A 15,000-nucleotide genomic window follows, 5' to 3' on the forward strand; every position below is an offset into this window, starting at 1 on the left:
TAGCATTTTCACCCCAAAAATTTGCATCCAAATAGTATCCATAGAAAGCTGACTTATATAATATTAAGTCGGTCTTTGACCCTGTGTAGTTTTGTCCCATTACTGTTAATCATTTTGCTCCTGTTATTATCACCACTATTTGTTCTAATGTTCTGTTCCACGGTCATAAAAGAAAACTATTGAGATGGCTTTGTCTATCCGTCCCCACTTTTCTGTCCACCCCCAGATCTTAAAAACTACAGAAGCTAGAGGGCTGCATATTGGTATGTTGATCACCCGCCCTCCAATCATCAAACATACCAAATTGCAGCCCTCTAGCCTTAGTAAAAGTTAGCTATAATCGTGCTTCTGGCAATAATATAGTACAGTCCCCCACCGGGCCATGGTTAAAGTTTCATGGGCCGCAGCTCATACAGAACTATACCGAGACCACCGAAAGATAGATCTATTTTCGATGACCTTGATTGTGCGTTGTACAGAAAAATGTTTGGAGTATTTTTAACTTTTTTTTTTCTTTATTTATTTATTTATCTATCCTTCTTTATTTCACCAGAAATAATTGCAAAGCATTCCTATTGTCTAGGAATACGAGACTCGAATCATCTATGGGGGCCGTTTTAATATTCAAGCATAATGGCACAGTATATTAGCAACTGAAAGGGCAAATCTGCAGGCGACCAAAGTAAGGATAAGCCATCTGGCTAATGATGAATTCTGGTCACATATGAAATGACAGTTCCCGTGATCCTCTGTATAATTGAGTAGATATTTGGGAGTGAGGGAGGGAGACGGGGAGGGTCGGAGGCACCATAACTTTGTACCCGTTGTTAGAGCTTATGGTAGTTAGCCTGTGCTGTAATGACGGTCAGCTTAAATTTTATTGCTAACAGTTTTAGGACAAAGTTGGCGTCACTTTGAGTAATTGTAGTTTTTTGGGGAGTTGGCAGACAGTGATGAAATTATTCTGAACCCACGGAATTCGGCCATAAATTATGTTTGTAAGTTTAAAGTAAATTACTGTGAATTAATTAAAAGGCAAAAAAAAAAAAAAAACTAAGCATAAGTTTCCATATGAATGATTTTTCCCGGTAGTGTATTATCTCTCTCGGACCATTCCTTTTGAAATCTTAATGGACACATGTTGTTGAAGCACTGACCACTTAGATCTGTTATATTTCCTCTCATTCTCTCCCCACTGCAGCGGTAAGCCAACAACTGCCAACTAACAACAGGCACCTGCTTCACTGCTGACGTCAACAGAGGCCTACTGATTTTTTAAGGAAGCGCCCCTATGCTGGTGTGCCTCCGTCGACCGTTCAGAAGATCGGATGCAGATCTCTCGTTTGTGAGTCTAGAGTGGTACTGATTTGCCACGAGAGAGAGAGAGAGAGAGAGAGAGAGAGAGAGAGAGAGAGAGAACAGCACCAGAATCGCTCATAAAAAGAACACTTTTTCATCACTGATTTCGGGTTAAACTGGCGTGAAAGAAGATAATGATGATGAGAGCGCATTATCTAACCGAATTAAAAACGCAATTATATTCGTCCTCTTTTAAGTGAATTAAATGGCCATGTTAATGCTATTAGAGTCTGATTCATTAAAAGATCTCTCCTTTTTTCAAAAGCATCGCTTTCCTTCAGATTTGTTATCATAGATGTTATCTGCGGCTTTTTCATAATTAGTGGAACAAGGGCGCTCGACTTTCAATATTTTTATTTCAGGCTCACCAGAGTTTGCTATTCGGTAATATATTCCCAGTCCATTATGATAAACATGGTTAAATGAAGAATAAGATTTACTATAAATACTACGGGATTTATCGCCGATTCTATTTAGGCATTCAATGAAGAATTGAACAATTCTTGTTATTATAAGGCTCATGCGAAATATTAATATTTTCTTCTTGCTGTTTTCCTTTATTTTATCATCCGAGTAAATATTTGCAGTAGAATCCGTCGTGTTAACAACATTTCTATAAGAGTGCTCTAAATATAAACAAGATTGTGATCTGCACCGACATTACGTATAGTCGTGTATAAACACACTTATCTAAAGATCCAGCGCTGCTTTTTTATGTACGTAAATTCGCAAGCTTTGTGCACGAGTTATAAATAACAATATATCATTTAGTGATAGATTAGCCATAGGGAGTTTATGCATTCTGTGCTTCATGGTCTTAGAATTTACATTATGTTTGATTAATTACTTCAACGAAAGGACAAGAATATTTATTCTCTTCATCTGAAACTTACGTGTTGATAAACATAAGACAATATTCACGAAAGATGAATACAGATGTATGTATGTGTGAAAGATTTTTTCTCTCTAATCAAGTTTTATCTCTCTCTCTCTCTCTCTCTCTCTCTCTCTCTCTCTCTCTCTCTCTCTCTCTCTCCTTTTAATTGAAAATGTATTTATACGATAAGACATCACTACAGAGATTTTTCAGTCCCGACATTCCTTCAAGGTATGTTTATACCTATATATATGTTTTATTCAATATAAAAATGAAGCCTTATTATTTTTCAAATGTTCTATGCCGTTGTGTTGCTTCTCTGTTGCTCCTTTTTGCAGAGTTTCACGTCCATATTTTGGATTCTCGAAGTAGCTTACTTTATATCAAGTCATGAAGTAACATCTTTGATGATTGTGAGCAAAGAAAGGGAACAGTTAAGTGTTTTTCTGCAAGAGTCACTCGCCACTTGATGACAGCAAAATTCGGTGATTTAGTGTAAATTGACTACGAAAAACGGAGGGTACAATCTTTCTACAGCATTACACTATTTCAAAGCAAAGGCATCCGTAAGAGCTCTTATTTTTTTTTCTTTTGAAACATAAGTGTTCATGCTCCTCACACAACCTATAGACCGAAAAGGATAATAAACATGCTGGCATATATATGTATAGAATATAATATAATATATAATATAATATATATATATATATATAAAAAAAATATATATATATATATATAATATATCTATATATATATATATATATATATATATGTGTGTGTGTGTGTGTAACTGAATCACGAAAGTTTGGAACGTGGAACGTGATAGATCCATAAATAAAGGTATAAGCCACGAAGGAAAGATAAACAACGGAGTTTCTGCAAAATCTTTCGACGCAACGTCCTTTACTTTGCAGACAGACTGATGTACATGAGAAATTGAGAGTACAGGAAAGGTCGTATAAGAATCCAACACACCTGGAGAATGAGTAACCTCATTCTCCAGGTGTGGTGGATTCTAGGTACTAATCTCCTAATAATCCCTATCTGTCACTTATATGACCTTTCCTGTACTCTCAATTTCTCGTGGAAGTCAGTTTGTCTGCTAAGTAAAGGATGTTGAGTCGACAGATCTTGCAGAACAAACCCCGGTTGGGTTTTATCCTTTCCTTCGTGGCGTTATACCTTTTATATTTAATATATATAATAATATATTATATATATATAAGTAAATAGTAATATAATTTATATATATATATATTAAATATGATTACCTGGTGTTGGGTTGTTGTGTGTGTTGTATGGTTAAATTGTTGGATGTTTGTGTGTAAGTAAAGATTTGCTATTATATATTTTTTCTTATAAAATACAATCTCTGAATTTTCCTACTGAGTAAATGGAGTAATGAAGTTGAGACGAAGTCTGAAAGTCTTAGCAGTCATGCAATGTCTCGCATTCCAACCTCTGTTCAGCATAACATATAATTTCTTTTGTGGATTGAGTTCAAATGAAATACGATAAAAAGGGTGAACCAAATACAATTATCACAGTAAATTAATAGTTTACGCTGATCTAATATTCTAAACCCTGGGTTCTCCATTATGGGTTCTTGAGCCCTCAGTGGAGAACACAAAAGTTTCTGAGGGATACTAAGATATTGAAAATTCATCTGATTTTGCTGGAAGGGGAGGTTTGCAGGCTACCTTCAAAACTGGGTCATAAGAATACTTTGTCGTCAGAGAAAATTTTATGAGTATCTTATGAAGGGTTTCGAGCCAGCTGGCTGAAGCTACCTTTCCGAATCCTTATTGCTTTTGATAATATGGTGGTGTACATTTTGGTGGATCATTATCCATTTACGCCTATTTTTACTCGTTCTCTCTGGCTCTACGTGGAAGCTTCAATACAACTGCAGCTAATAATCTGAAACAAATGTTTATTGACATATAGATTAAAACAAAATTACTTAATTCTCCCTACACATTCGATTCGGGGTCAGAACGGGGGACCATTGACTATGAGAGGGTGAGGCCAACTTTCTGATGCTATGGTTAATTACATAATAAGGATATGAATATAGAGCTCAGTTGACCAGAGCCCTATAGAACCTTTGATACTCCGTCCTAATCTTATGTCTATGCCTTATATCAAGTTAATGGGGATATGGGTTCATTGTCAACCAAATTAAAGGTAACTTTGCAAAGAAATTCTAGGAAAAGGGTCAGAGAAGACTAAATATAATAAAAAAAAATATTCGCAACTACACTAGACAGCAGAGCTACTTTGAAAATATTTATTATTGATTCTTCTACTATTGCTGAAGCTACTATTGTCGTTACTGCTACTAGCGGATCCGGGGTCGGGGGCCCACCAGGGCACGTGCCCTCCATGAAAAATAATGACAAAATAGTAATGCTGGAGATATAGATAATAAATACCATAAATGAAAAATATAAAATCTATTGTAGACAATAAAATTTTGAGAAAAAAATAATAACAATAATCTTAATGATAATATATATATATATAGATATATATATATATATATATATATATATATATATATATATATAGATATATATATATATATATATATATATATAGTGTATATATATGTGTGCATATGAATATGTGTATGTGTGTGTAAGTATAATATGAAAATTGGTGGGCCCCATGAAATTTTTCTGGTCCGCTAGTGGTTACTGCTATAATAATAATAATAATAATAATAATAATAATAATAATAATAATAATAATAATAATAGTTATAATAATCATCATCATCATCATCATCATTTTAATGTTGTCCTTACTTTCACAAAAATTAGGATATTAATTGTTACGCGTGATAAAATCGAAATTACTCTTTCTCCCGGGAGCATGCAACTACTTCGTTCTATATCTATTGGGAGATTGTTGTTAAAGTCTTCCGTGTTTATTCAAACAACGGGATTTTTGGAAGCAGCATAAAATCAATTTCTACTCAGTATAAACGCAAAATACTTTTGTAGCCTTTGTGATTATTGATGCTCATTTCAGTGACCATTTCAATTATTGTTAACAGTTCTCAATTTTCGCAGTCACCCTTACACTTTTGCTAATGTAGGTAGTTGAATAATAATCGTAAGTATATGCTTGATACCACATGTATTAAGGATGACGTGTAATTTTTTTTTTTTTTTTTTTTTTTGCTAGAGGTTGTACCTTCAAAGGGCTCCAGTAACCGACGTGTTGGTATGTCTGTCTTCCTAGACCTTTATATACCTGTTCATCTCGTCTGTTTTGAGATTTTTTTTTATATTTCTGCTTTTTAAACTGTGGATATAACTATACTCTACCGATGGAGCCAAGTCACAGATGAAGGTCCTAATAAAAGTTGATCGGTCAAAAGGGAATTTCCAATTCACAATACATTTAATCAAATATAGATTTAGTATGATGAATTGTAACGTGCAAAGAAAAGGAAAGAAAGTTAGCGGTAACTGTGAATTAAGCCTGCACCTTATTATTAGCGCTCATATGTTAGAACCAGGAGACCAATGGCTGCTAACTAGATCTTGGTTTGAAATTGAATTGCAAAATGAGGAAATTGTAATTCGGAGTTAAGAAGCAATATTTTCTTTGTAACTCAATAGTCATTATGTCAGTAAACACTTACCAGGGATTCCATGAAGTAATCTAAGTCTAAATTGAAAAGCCACTCCCAAAAAAAGAGTAAATATCAGAATTAAAATTGCTGCCCGGTCTTCGTTCAAACAAACATCACTTGACAAAAACTTTCATTATTTTTAACAGTTCGACAGAAACTTGTTATTTTCTTCGATATAAAATAATGCAAATATATGTAAGTGAGAAAATACAAAAGTGCTGCTGCGAATCAAACTAGTGTTACAAAGAGAAGTCGCTGTAACAACTCTACTCCGTTTTTTTCCATCTGTCCATCCGCCTGTGGTGTTTGCGCATGGTAACACTGCATCCCGGGCTTTAAATAATATCTTATTTCGAATATTAACGGTGTAATTCACATACAGTAAATTATTACAACACTTTTCAGTTGCAAATGTACACCCAGATATCCTTTTATTTACCTAAAACTTACACATAGCGTAACTATTTAAAAGCCCGGGACGCAGTGTTACCATGCGCAACCACTACAGGCGAATGGACAGATGGAAAAAAACAGAGTATAGGGTACCATCAATTACTTCTGTTAAAATGACTCGTGTTAATTGCGTCCGCTGAATTTTTAAAGATTATTAATTTTCATGTCATGCATTCATGTGAAGGAATGGTCTCTATTATAATTGTGATAAAGACGGAAGCTTCGGTGATTTCATTAAGGATTTTTAATTACCTCAAGTGTGTTATTTTTTCTCCCCTCTCTCCAGTGCTACCCTTTGTTGTTAAGTGGCGACTCTCAGTCTAATGTGTCCATTTGATTTTTTTATTGGCCACCTCTACGCTGGTATAGGGGATAGATGGAGTGATGATTGTATTAACACACTTCATTTACAGTCCTTTCTTACTGAGCCTCTCTTTTAATTCAATAAGGCCAAAAACAGACAAGATAGTACCTCTACTGATCAATCCAACACGATGCAGATATATTTCGTTCCATAAAAGTTAAGAGAGAGAGAGAGAGAGAGAGAGAGAGAGATTTCTTCAGAGAGCATTCTGAAAACAGGACTTTGTTTATTTGTATAACTTAACCAGTTAACAGTCCTCTCCCAGTGAAGAGGAAGGTTTCATAGATCAACAACCTTTAGTTTTTTTTTTCTTGTAAAACACCGAGAGTGTAAGTCAAGGTGGCAAAGTAGTTAGGCTAATGTTCCTCATTCACAGTTGCCTAGTACTAGTTCCTTTTTACGTACCTTGGAGTGAACTTAAGCGAATTGTCGCCTAAGACGTGATCAAGAAATAACGTTAGTAACTAAGGGAACAATTCGTACAATTAACACTACAGTTAGTGCCGTATCCCGAATGACTTAACAAAGTGCCAGTCATTTAAGCTCCTAATTTTGTTTGAAACATCTTACAGCGAGTGTGCATGTATATAAATAATGTACATCTGAGTTTATTGTTTAACATTCCCATTGAGACATAACCAAATCATTCCTGATGTTGCCTTATGATTGATATCTTTGTAAGGCGTCATTACAAAAGAAAAACAACGGACTTATTTCGCCCACTGAAATTGTTTTTCAACGGAGTATCAGTAACGATGCAGTTTTCAAGGACCCTCCGTAAAACAATTACAAGGCTTTAATTGGCTTTCCTCCATCCTCCTGTGATTGGTTTAGGGTCAACCAACCAAAGAGGAGGAATTAGCAACGTCATTGGCTGGCTGTGATCCGAGGTCTGGTGGACACTCGTACCGTCATTATTCTTTTTAGGACTTCATATCATTTACATTTACTTAAGCATCACATCTTTGTTTTGGAAGGCATATCTGAAAATATTTGTACTTCTCTGTCGTTTATAATTAGCAAAAGAAACTGAGCCCTGATTCACTGAACATTCCCAGTCTTCAACGCAATTGGCGTTTCTTCAACTAAATCTGATGATCGCTCATTACTGCTTCAAATACAACCGAATATTTATCGACAAAACACGAAAGCAAAGCGCATTCGTTTCTGGGATAAGAAGACTCTTTTAGAGAGAAAGAACTCAAGGTTATTCAAGTCGACCTTTTGAGAAAAATAGTAACTTTGGAAAATTAAATTTTCCCCAAGTACTGTAAATAATTACATGTTGTCTTAGATGTTTATAATTAATGCGGTAATTTTTACAACTATTGTTTGAATGTAATTTTCTGGCGTATGTTTTCCTAATTTTAGTGCAGCTGCTTTAATCTGTTTTCCTTTTTCGTTTTAGAATAGTTTAGCACATTACAAATATGTTTCAATTGATGAAATAAATATAAAATTACTCTCCTACCTTGAAATGCGGTAGATTTTTCTTTGATTATTTTCTGTATTTGAATACGCCATATTCATAAATAGAACAACCTCACAGAGAAGCACGAAAAAGTTTTCTTGAAAAAGGCTATTTTTCAGAGAGAGAGAGAGAGAGAGAGAGAGAGAGAGGAGATAGCTTATATCATTTGGCTTCTTTAGATTAAAATCCAAATCGAATTGAGGGAACAGCCAATGGAAGGGCGGGAGGCTGCATTTCAGACAGGTATGCGGAATTATTATTTCTTTTCTCGGGAAATGCGTATTTTCCTGTTTTGTTCTGTCAAAACAATATTTCGATTTAATCAGAGAGTCTGTAAGGAAGGGGAAATAGAGCAGTGTAGAGGCAAAATATCAGAATATGAGTAAAGTAATAGGATTCGAATAATGGGATGAGTGGGGTCGGCTGAAAACAATGCCCGGTAGGAAATTAGATCTAGAAAACAACACCAATAGATAAACAGGGAAGCCGAGACGGAAAGGTACAAATATGAAGCAAACATAAAAACATGAGAGGAACTCTCATCGGATTTTATCCTACGTTATTACAATAAAAACATAAAAATGTCCGATAAAACTTACATTCAAACGGAACAACAACTTTAAACATTACGATGTTTCATATTCCTGCAGCACTTACTTTTAATCCAATACTAAAACAAGAATATATCAATAGCCAACTTAAACGAACACATTCACAGTAAAGAAGAAAGGAAAATGCCCCGGCGAAAGAAGAAATGAATAGTTCTATATGCCTCCAGAAAATTGTACAAACAAAGCAATGCGCAAGTGAGTCGAGATCATAAGGAAGGCAGCCTCAGGCTATACATTTACAAGCTCTGCTAAATCTCCGATTCTCACGAGGTTTAGGGGTTCAGCTCTCGACGATTACTGCTACCGTCTTTAAAATACCATCCGGTCTCTAGTTCTCAAGGTGTAAAAGGGGATGTTTTACGGGGTTGATTTCGGGAGGAGATAAATCCAAGGAAAGCTGTGTCGGTCTACACGCCATTATTTCCTGGAAATAGAAAAGCCCAAGAGCTTCGCTTTTCTCGCTCGTTTCATGATTTAAATGAGATCGTTTGTGTTTTAGTAAATCTGCTTACATGATACATACACGCGCGCACACACACACACACACACCCATATATACACGTGTATATATAATATATATATATATATATATATATATATATATATATATATATATATATATATATATAGTATATATATATATAGTATATACACGTGATATTATGTGTATATAAAATATATGTATGTATATATATATATGATAATATATACATATATATATACAAGACATATATTTTATATGTATGTATATATATATATATACATACATATATATATATTATAATCTATATCTATCTATCTATCTATCTATATCGATCTATCTATCTATCTATATATATATATATACATATATATCTATATATATATATATATATATATATATATATATATAGTATATAGATATACATACATATATATATATCTATATCTATATCTATATCTATGTCTATATCTATCTATATATATTTATATATATATATATATATATATATATATATATATATATATATATATATAGAAACAGGAGTTGTCAACAAAAGTAACTCCACCATGAAAGAAACTGCATTTTCTCCAAAAGTCCCATAAATTGGTTCTATATGACAACTCCAAGAATTGTCCGAGTACTTTCTAAAGGTCCTCTTAAGGACGTACTTCCTTTAATCTTCTTAAGCGTTGGTTGAATGAACACTGCGTCGACGATGTCCGATGTACAAGTTCCCTTTGAGATGTTCATTACCTGCTCAAAGGGAAGGTTGGACATCGACGTCCGTCGACGCAGTGTTCATTCAACCAACGCTTAAGAAGATTAAAGGAAGATTATCAGCGGGGTGAACCTAAATTGGCTACTTGTGGACGAATCTCTTGTGGTATAATACCAGCCTTTTCTGTAAACTTTTCTCATTCATATACCTGAAGAGAGAGACAGCAGTCTCTGAAATTTATAGTACTTTTCTCTCTACATTTTGGTGTTTTTATGGGCTCCTTTTATTAGATGGAATTCTGTTGTTACAGAACATTTTTACCAGTCATATATATATAGGATAAATCATATATATATATATATATATATATATGTATATATATATATATATATGTATATATATATATATATATATATATATATATATATATAGATATATATATATATATATATATATATATAAAGCGTTGTCAACGAAAAGTAACTCCACCATGAAAAGAAACTGCATTTTCTCCAAAAGCCCCATAATTTGGTTCTATATGACAAATCCAAGAATTGTCCGAGTACTTTAAAGGTCCTCTTAGACGTACTCTTTATCTGAAATTTATTAGTAATTAGTATCGCAGTGCTGCCTGGTCCAACTCGACCAAACTGAGTATATTCGATAACCACAGACCGCAAACGAGAGTCGCATCTGGAGCGTCTTCTGGTTTGGATTGCTGACGAACAATCTCAGTTGTAACCAAAGACCTTTCGAATGTGGTTTAGTGAAGACTTCGTTTGTGGTCACTGATGAGCAGCAAAGAGATAAAAGCCACCAAACTAGCTTCTTTGTTTGTTTGAGGGAGTGAGAGAAAGAAACAGTCATGTACAGAGAGAGAATGTTAAAATTACAGGAAAGCTAAATCAGTACAAGCTGGAAAAAAAAAAATAATGAATAATGCTTAATTTCCGAGAATTATTGAGTAGCTAAGAAGTCTATATTTCCTCCTCGAATGGCTATTCTTTTTACATTCACAGGAGCTTTGGAAAAGATATCTGACCCATTAGTATATGGTACATATACTAATGGCAATATACTCTGTTGCATTTTTCTTACTCTTAAGGCGGATAACATTCCTAATACTAACATGCAGTTAAACTACTTGCCTAACTTTAATGTTAAACGATTATGCAAGTCCTTTTCATTAACGAAACATGGGATATACAAGGCAGGATGAAATTGGTTAAATGTTAACTTTCACGCCATTACAAGATGTGATCTCTTCTTTAACCAAGTTAACATTCATTTTTCATTTGTTTTAAAGATCATTAATCAACATATGTTTGGCTTAATCAGTACATAAAAAAAATGTCGATCCAATATTTCACTACCTATTAATTAAAAATCCAAGTAGTACACAGCAAATGCTAGGAAACAATAACATAAAGAACAACAGCATCAATAAACACTTTTGAAACCATTACCCTATATCCTACATCAACTGGTAGGTATTGCTTGAAGACCGGGAACTTCAGACCTGTTACAAGTGTTCTGTAAGATTGTAAACTATGAATATAAAACAAAAACAAAAAGACACTCTTCCATTTCAAAACTGCGTGCATGAAAATAATTTCATATGGGACATTTTTATGTTTTTATGCTTTTGTATACAAGAAGGTAGGGACGCGCATATGGAAGCGCAAGCCAGATCTAGTGTATAGTCAAACTCTACGGGGGCAGTAATAGACGATCGATGACGAAGATACAAGGAATTGGAAACCAAATTGAAACACCGAATTGAAAGGTTTTTAATGGTCTCGTTGACTTATGAGAGATGGCGAATTGAGATCATTTAGGTATAAACCAAAAAGGTAAAAAAAAAGGTAGCGACACTGAGATCTCGAAGGAACCATAAAGTGTATAACCTTCAAATTCACTTACCTTTGTATAAATTCACCAGTTTCAGCAGAGAGAGAGAGAGAGAGAGAGAGAGAGAGAGAGAGAGAGAGAGAGAGAGAGAGAGAGAGAGAGAGATTAGATTAAATTCTTAATCCCTTTAGTTTCACTTTATGAATGTTTCCCAGTTTGTTTTTGAGGGTGAAGTCAACGTGATTCAGAAAATATATAAATGAAAGTTGGGAGGATTTTACCTCACTCTGTGAAACGTACTTGATTTGTTTATTTGGGAGAAAGTTCTTTTGAACTTCAGCTAATGGGACCATTTATATCAAGTCTCCCTTTTCAAAACTTTACTACCTTTTTTTTTTCATTCTCATTAGGAACTTAAGAATAACAAGTCAATTAACTCGATTAATCAAGCGTTCCGTTTAACCTTCCTCGACCGGAGTTCAGTTTTGTCCATTCTACCGCTTGTGTGGTCCAACGAGACTTCAATAAATGGAATTATCGAAACAGTTCAACTTTGTCAATTACAGATTTTTTTCCCCATTTCACAGTTCGTCAGACGGCGCGGAGAAAGATCCATTTCGTTTTGACTGAAACTTGGGAAACATTTAATGGGATTTCAGAAAAAGCAATTAACTGTTGTTTCTTTCTTACAGGAAGCCTACGGCTACCGTTGGAAAATAATAGACATTCGGTATTTACTTCGTCATGGTCTGATACATGCAGGATCCATTGTTCTCTGTGTAAATATTGACATATTAAATAATCTGGATTCCTTGCATATGTATTAAAGGGGACCGTCTAACACTCTTCTCAGTGCCTCTCTCTCTCTCTCTCTCTCTCTCTTTCCTCCCCCTCCCCCTCCTGTCTCGGGTTCTTATCGGGTAACAAGATTCATCATGATTCATGTAAGCGTGACTGGCTATGCATTATTCAGAGTTATTCACGGACGAGTTGAAGCGTGTGTGTTTGAGAGCAAAAGATTCCCGGGAGGCAAATTGACGTTTTGGCCGGAGGGGGGTGGAGAGGATGGGGAAGAAAAAATAGGATTGGGACGTCGAAGAGACTCACTTTCCTGATGTAATATGAATAAAAGAGAGAGAGAGAGAGAGAGACGAGAGAGAGAGAGAGAGAGAGAGAGAGAGAGAGAGAGAGGCGTAGCCGGGGAAGAACATGCAGCGAGTGACAGGCAATAAATACTAGGATGAACGAGGGCAAACAACCCACAGAGTCCGACAGACAGACAGACAGATGGCCTACCATAAATAATATCAAAAGTAACGAGGAATGACTTGTAAAAAGACATGATAAAACTATAGGCAGAAACAAAACAAAAGATAATCGACATACAATGCCCGACATCCGGACTGAGGAACGCAAGTCATCTCAGCTACTATTTGGATAGTCATAGTTGTAAACGATTGAAATGATACAGTGTCAATATTGAACTTTTCTCTCTTTACATTTTCACTCAAGGTTGTTCCATTATTTGCCTGGCCAGAGTTTTTCATGGGTGAAGAATTTGCATGGAAAACCCAAGAAATAATCCTAAAATAAGATGGACTCTTTTATGGCAATTGCTATCCCCTTTGGCTAGTGTTATGACATGAGATTCGAATCTTAAAAGAGCGCTGGTCGTTAGATTCATTAAGTAAAAAAAAGATAATTATGATGCAATAATAATAATAGACACCTGGAAATGCTTTAAAGATTGATTTTTTTCCCTATAAGCAACTTAATAATTCCCTGCCAGCTATACGGAATGATATCACCAAGCATAATGTCTAAGTCAACATAACTTCTCTTTTTCGGTACATATAAAGTTTAAAAATCTGTTCATGAAAAGATCTGCGTTTGTTTGAATGAAATGCCAATTATGCTGCTGCTCATTTGTAACCCGTCTCCCAAAAAGTGTTCATTTGTCATGTCCGATTGTCTTCAAGGTGTGGCAAATCTAATTTATCCAAACAAAACCTATATATTCAATGGTTTGGACTTAGTTATTGTTTATTCAATATTTCTACGCATGCGTACATGTGAAGCCAATCCTATTTCATCTTAACCAAAGAGCAGATGTACGACACCATAATTAAAACCGTTAGCAGTGGTGTTCAGAAAACATCTTTAACAATGATAATCGTTGTTTTCTGCTTTGTTATCAATGGCCCAGTACAGCTTAGCAAAATTCAAACATTTCTTTACCCTACTCATCGTTTTTCCTAATCGATATTACCGAAAACATGGAAGACAAATAAAATCCAGCGATTTCACAATAAACCACATTTCTGCTTCATTTTCCCTTGATTTCAGTTTTTTTCTTCATTTAAAATACAAGCGGCTTGCAGTCGATAAACCAATTAAAAATTTCATTATTCGCCTAAAACATGCAATTATAATTCTCAAATTTTTTCAGAAGACGAACATATTTTCCTAAGAGAGAGAGAGAGAGAGAGAGAGAGAGAGAGAGAGAGGATGGGGCGATTCAGTACCGAGGAAAGAGATTAAATACAAAATACCTCCACCAGACGTATCGGTTTCATTTCACCTACACTTCCATTCAGTGTTATCCGATATTCAATGGATGGCAGCGTTCGGTGAGACTTGCATAGCAAAGTAGGCAAACTTTCATGTGCACGCATTCGTGTGCGGTAAAGTTTAAGTGCAAATCAAAGCTGTGGTCGAAGGCACAGAGAACGTGAGAAAATTATGCGGAATCTGGTCATGTACCTGGATGAATAGTTCGCTCTTGTGTTTCCTAATTGCATCTTCCTTCACTTGACTGTGACATGCGTTGTTCACTTTCATGTTTGTTTTTATGTCTAAGCTCTATCTTGATAATTATCACTATTAGTTTACTATACATTTATCTATCTATCTATCTATCTACATACATACATACATACATATATATATATATATATATATATATATATATATATATATATATATATATATATATCAAGTACAAAAACCCTGTTAAAACACTGGTTTAAAGCTAAGGACTATATTTCGGTGGACTGAGTTCCACCCTCGAGACGCATCCTGTTTTAACAGAAGAATTGATTTATACACACACACCACACACACACACACATATATATATATATATATATATTACGGTTTTTATTCA

At 34.7% G+C, this 15,000-nt stretch overlaps 1 protein-coding gene across 1 annotated transcript in view; it reads right to left on the minus strand.

Moving 5' to 3' along the window:
• Nucleotides 1-15,000, minus strand: part of LOC135205400 (ADAMTS-like protein 5) — a 209,115-nt gene that overhangs the window by 192,183 nt on the left and 1,932 nt on the right. The gene's annotated exons all lie outside the window — the stretch shown is intronic.

This window comes from Macrobrachium nipponense, chromosome 11 (assembly GCF_015104395.2).
Source record: "Macrobrachium nipponense isolate FS-2020 chromosome 11, ASM1510439v2, whole genome shotgun sequence".
Lineage (NCBI taxonomy): Eukaryota > Metazoa > Arthropoda > Malacostraca > Decapoda > Palaemonidae > Macrobrachium > Macrobrachium nipponense.